This window comes from Cupressus sempervirens, chromosome 11, assembly GCF_028749045.1.
Source record: "Cupressus sempervirens isolate cs-2001-9-10 chromosome 11, ASM2874904v1, whole genome shotgun sequence".
Taxonomy (NCBI): domain Eukaryota; kingdom Viridiplantae; phylum Streptophyta; class Pinopsida; order Cupressales; family Cupressaceae; genus Cupressus; species Cupressus sempervirens.
In genome coordinates this window covers 57099264-57105148 of record NC_143128.1, presented here as the reverse complement: position 1 = coordinate 57105148, position 5885 = coordinate 57099264, and positions in this window count along the sequence as shown.

Genomic DNA, 5885 nt, shown 5'->3' with positions numbered 1-5885 from the left:
AGACATGGGAGAAGTTACTACTGGCTTTAGTACTTCATAATATTCTAGATCATATAGTGATGCCCAAATTAATAGTAGCAGTAGATACTTGGGATCCGCATAGGGAGACTGTGCCAATATATGCATGGTTACATCCTTAGCTTCCATTGTAATATTCTAGATAATATAGTGATGCCCAAATTAATAGTAGCAGTAGATACTTGGGATCCTCATAGGGAGACTATGCCAATACATGCATGGTTACATCCTTAGCTTCCGTTGTTGAGCTAGCGTATGTGATGCAAGAGCATTAGAACATGTAAGGATCCCTAAAGAAGACAAAATATTGATCAAAGGAAAAGAAGAATTTAGACCAATCAATTGGCATGTGTCGAAGCCAATCATGGCCTTAAAAGGCTTTAAAGATGATAAAAATGTAATGAATCCTACAGGGCCTGTTAAGAACCTTAGGATATTTGATAGTGAAGTATGGGTATAATGGCATATTGGAGTTAATTGGGTCCTTAGGAGTCTTAGAAAGGTTTTGGATTGGTAAAATTGATCTTGAGGACCTAATAGACAAGTTTAGTGGGTCAATTAGTTGTTTTATTCATTAAATTGTAAGCTGGAAAATTCAAATATTTGAATCCCAATGGTTAGTTCCATTTTGGGGGGAAATTAGATTTAGGCATAACTATGCGTTGAAACTGATCCAAATTGGTTGGAATAGTTGTAAGCGATGCTATTAAGTCAAGTTTGAGGAATTGTACAGAGAGAGTAGTATTGGGATTGATCAATTGTATGAACTGTGTAAAGAGAGCCAATAAAAACTTCATTTTCAAGAATTTGGTGCATGACGACTTGACTATCATTGATTTATTGTAGTCTTATGATATTATAAGAATTTTTTCATATTTTTTGATCAATTCCTGATGCATTGATATTTGTGAAGTTCGTTCCTTTCAAGTTTGGTGTCGCTACTTTAAGGGTTTCATTATTTTCATTAACAAGTTTGAGTTTCTACTTGAAATGTTGATAATTCCATGAATGTAGGAGTCTAATTCTCATGGAATGATCTTGTAATAGTATGTACAAATCATATCTAACAATTTCTTGATAGGAAGTTCTAAGGATTGGTGATCACCATTGGAGTTTGTGAAGTAAAGGCACTACATTCATGGCTATGGAGCAGTAGTAGGAGTTCTAGCCATTAGAGGCCAATATTTAATTATTGTAAGTGCTTTGGTATGTTGGAGAAAAGGTGAAACAAACTTCAATTGAGTCTAAAGGTACTTGGAAGGAAGAGATTTAGAAAACCCTACCTTTAAGGGTTTGTAGGAGACTGATTTGGGGCTTTTGGGGTTAGAAAAGCTTTGGGACTAATTCCTTTTGAATTTGGAACATGTACAACATAAGAAGATACCATCTAGAGGTTGGGGTCTTGGGAATACAAGAAACTTGTAGTTGCTTTGTTAAATTGCCCCTTTTCATGTATTTTTGAGCCATAGTATGGTAACAATAGGATATGGTCCAAAGGAACACATGGAACCCTTTTGATATGTTGTAGTATGGCTTAATGGGTATTTGAATACACCATTTTTTGGGGATTATTTTGGAAAGTTTGAGAGTAAAGTTCACTTTTGTGTCATTGCAAGGCTATTAGGTAATCAATTAGGCCTTTAGGATAGTTCGAGGGATTTGGGTGTTGGATGTTACTTGAGGACCAAAAATCCATTGAAAATTTTTGAATCTACCTTGATTTGGCCTAACCACCCATTCTAATCATTAGGGAGGTGTTGGAGTTGTTTGTGTACTTTTTGCTTTGTAGAGGGTTTGGGGAACCTTGTACTTCCCTTATAGGTTTAAGTGGGATTAACTTGGTTTTGAATCCCACCACCCTTACCTTTGCATTAGTATGGAGCCTTTATATCCAACCAATCATTATAAGTTGGGCAATGTGCTTCATGCCTGGCATGCAAGTGATGCATCTGCATATGTAATTTTATCACCTTGGAAAACTGTATTTGATCCTGCTAGCTGGGAACAACTAATTGCTCATTTTATTGTACCTAATATGATGACAGTTCTACAGGAATTTGTAATCAACCTAGCTAATCATCAATTAGACACATTTAATTGGGTTATGGCTTGTTTCTTTCTAAAAATATCTACTATGATATGTTTTTGTAAAATTTCTTGCAAACTCTGCCCATTTTTCTAGGTTTGCATTATTTGTGTGCAAGATTTTGAGGTAAGTCACTTAGCATGGGTTGAGTGAGTTTTATTGTTTTATTATTTGGATTCTGGAATATGTATGCAGCTAGATCAATTTTCTTATTGTGCTAAGATGTAATAAGAAACTTAGAAAAGATCTCTTTGTATATATACATACATACATACATAGACACACACATATGTGTGTTTATACACACACACACACACACACACATATACATAAAGAGAAGCTTCTCTATTCACCTGCTGTAGGAAATATAAAGATATACATGTTTAGAAGGGGAAAAAAAAGAACATTTACATAGGTACCTCTTCTCCCCTTGAAGAAAATCATAGAGCAAGGGCATAGGGATCACAAGGACATGACATGACAAAAAAATCGCAGAGCAAGGGTACAAAGATCACAAGGGCACGACAACAAAATGCATAGATCACAAGGGCACAATAATGAAATGCAACGATCACAAGGGAATGACAACAAAATCCTAGATCTCCACCAATGTTCAAAGCTCTCCACCCTCTTTCGTGCACAAATCTCCACAATCAATCAAAACAAATGGGGGATGATTAGTGTCATTTTTTTTTGTTTGTTTATTTATAATCTATAATCCACAATCCACAAGATCTCTCTGTATATATACATACATACATGAATAAACACATAGATATGTTTGTGTATGTATGTACACATACATACATATATATACATATGTATATATATGTATGTATGTGTACATACATACACAAACATATCTATGTGTATATACATATGTATATATATGTATATACATATGTATATATATGTATATACATATGTATATATATGTATATACATATGTATATATATGTATATACATACATACATACATACATACATACATATATATACACATACATACATATATACATACATATATACATACATATATACATATATACATACATACATACATACATACATACATACATATATACATACACACACACATACATATATACAAACATACATACATATATGCATGCATACATACACATACAAATACATCTATATACACATACATCTATACATACATACATACATACATACATCTCCATATGCAATTTTATCACCTTGGAAAATTGTATTTGATCCTACTAGCTAGGAATAACTGATTGTTTGTTTTATTGTACTAATCTGATGATAGTTCTACAAGAATTTGTAATCAACCCAGCTAGTCAACAACAAGACCACACTAGTACATTTAGGTAAATATGTGATTACATGACTAAAAATTTTAGTCACACCACTAAAAAAACTAATCACATTCTACTATTTCTTTGTAATTTACAACTACAGGTGACTAAATAAGTGACTAATTTGGTTATCAGCTAAAATCACAAGATCAACCAAATGAAAGTGAATAAATAGACTACCAAATGAATGACTAAACAATTGATTGCAAAATTACTCACTAATAATTAGTCACCTAAACAAAAATAACTAAATAAACTACTAAATAAATGACTAAATTATTAGTCACTAATAATAACTCATCAAAACAAAAATGATTGAATAAAATATTATAAATCCTTTACAATAACATTTGATAAAATAATCATAGACTAAGATAAATTAGAAGTTCTATTTCACTGGAAATGCTTGTTATCTAATAAGATTATCACATGAGAAATCCATCTACGCTTGAGTCATGTCATGAATCTAGGTTGCATGCGATTTTGAAATGAATTTTGATAAACACCATTTATATACATTATAATAAGAATAAAAATAATTTACAAAATAAAAAAAAGAAAACTTGAGAACTAATTCTTCATATGTTTTTATCTATATGTTAGTACCCAAGGTGGTCTCAGTTTTTAAACTTTTAGTTTCAGAGGTCAAACCTCTTTGAACCACTTCGAACTGAAGTTCGAAGTAGTTCAAAGTAGTTCGATAGTTCAAAGCAATTCAGTTAAAAAATGCAGAACGGTTAGAAAAGTTCAGAATTCTGTCTCAATGCATTCTCCAGGTTCAGTTTGTTAGTCCCATGACTTCAAGAAAGTGCAAGGGTGCAAATTAAGATGAAGTTCATATGCAGTGGTTCGAAGTGTTTCAGTAGTTCAAAGTGGTTCGATAAATCCAAATAGTTCATTCTACCTATTTAGTTCAACAAGTTCAAAATCTCATCATTTAGGTTCAGACTCTGCCAGTTCAGCAGTTTCGAGAAAGTGTAAAGGTACAGGTCAAGATGGAGAATAGTTTAATAGTTCAAAAAGTTGAAGATAATGGTAATATAATGGAAGTTGACATAAATGATGCTGAGAAATAGATAGAGCCACGAGTTATTTCAAGATGGCCTTTGGTATTTGCAGATAAAGTTCATCATTCCAAGGCACCTCTTGAATGTTGAAGAGGAGACTTTAGATTTCAGTGGAGATGCTGGTTCTATTGGTCGATTGGCTGTATCTAAATCATCTTCTGGAGATCATGAAATCTTACTGGACCTCAAAGGTGCCATTTAAAAAATAACAATTGTTCCATCATATAAATTTCATATTGTCAATATTAGGATCGCAGAGGCAAAGACTAAGACCATTGTGGACGGTTTCATATAGCTTGAACCGCATTCCAATATCCATGAAGCTGAGACTATGGTCGAAGAAACATTGGATGGCCTTATGTTTGATTCTGATGATGTGGGAAGCTTTGCTAATTTTGAATGAATAATATGTAACAGGCTAAGACTTTACTCAGTGGTAGTCCACATGTTTAAGTTGAAGAGAGGCACCTCGAACCTCCATCAGTTAAAAGAAAAACTGATCCTTCCAAACCAATGAAAGTATGGAACCCATGCACTAACATTGAAGCCATGAGATTCCCATGGAAAACCACAATAGAAGAAGCTCGAATGAAAAGGCATGATGGGTAATAATATAATCAACAGGCTCCGTAAGAGTTGTGCAATAAGACAAAAGTTTTGATCATAGAGCTCGTGGGCCATGTGGCAACTTGGAGAAGTTTTCATCGCGGAATACAATTAAGGCAACTGCCCCATATCATGCTTGGTGATTGAAAGTCGTGGTAGCCCCTCCACATTTTCTTGATAAAATGCATATGCTAACTCTGCATGTATGTAAACATAAAGAAAAGCTAGCCTCAAACTATATGGATGTGCATCCAGTGGATGGGTATCTATTTCGATAGAATGCCCATGCTGAGACCATACTCAAATTAAGGATCAGGTTAACCTCATCAAAAAATAAAAATCCATGCATGGTAATAATATAGATAAGAAGTTGCTTGACAGAAGATGAGGGAGATATATGTTTAGTGATTGCCGACGGTCTGAACATAGAGGTCAGCAGCGACGCCCATACATATTGGGTTTGTCAAAATTCGTTTGTAAAATGGCAGTATGAAAGCCGTGGGTGAACACGAAACAAATAAACTTTCATCACTTTCAGTTCAGGGGTTTGTCAATCTAAAAATTCAAGTATGAAGATAAAGGGATAGGCGTCGAAAACAACAGGACTCGTGTATGAATATAGTGCTTAATCAAATACCAAGTAGCCATCAGTGTTGTAGATAATATACTTCTGGTTCATCAGGTGGATGCAAAAGTTGTTTTTCTGTATGATATATTTACAGATTCCAAGGCTCCAATATCTGCCCCATTCCCTCTCTTGGTTAG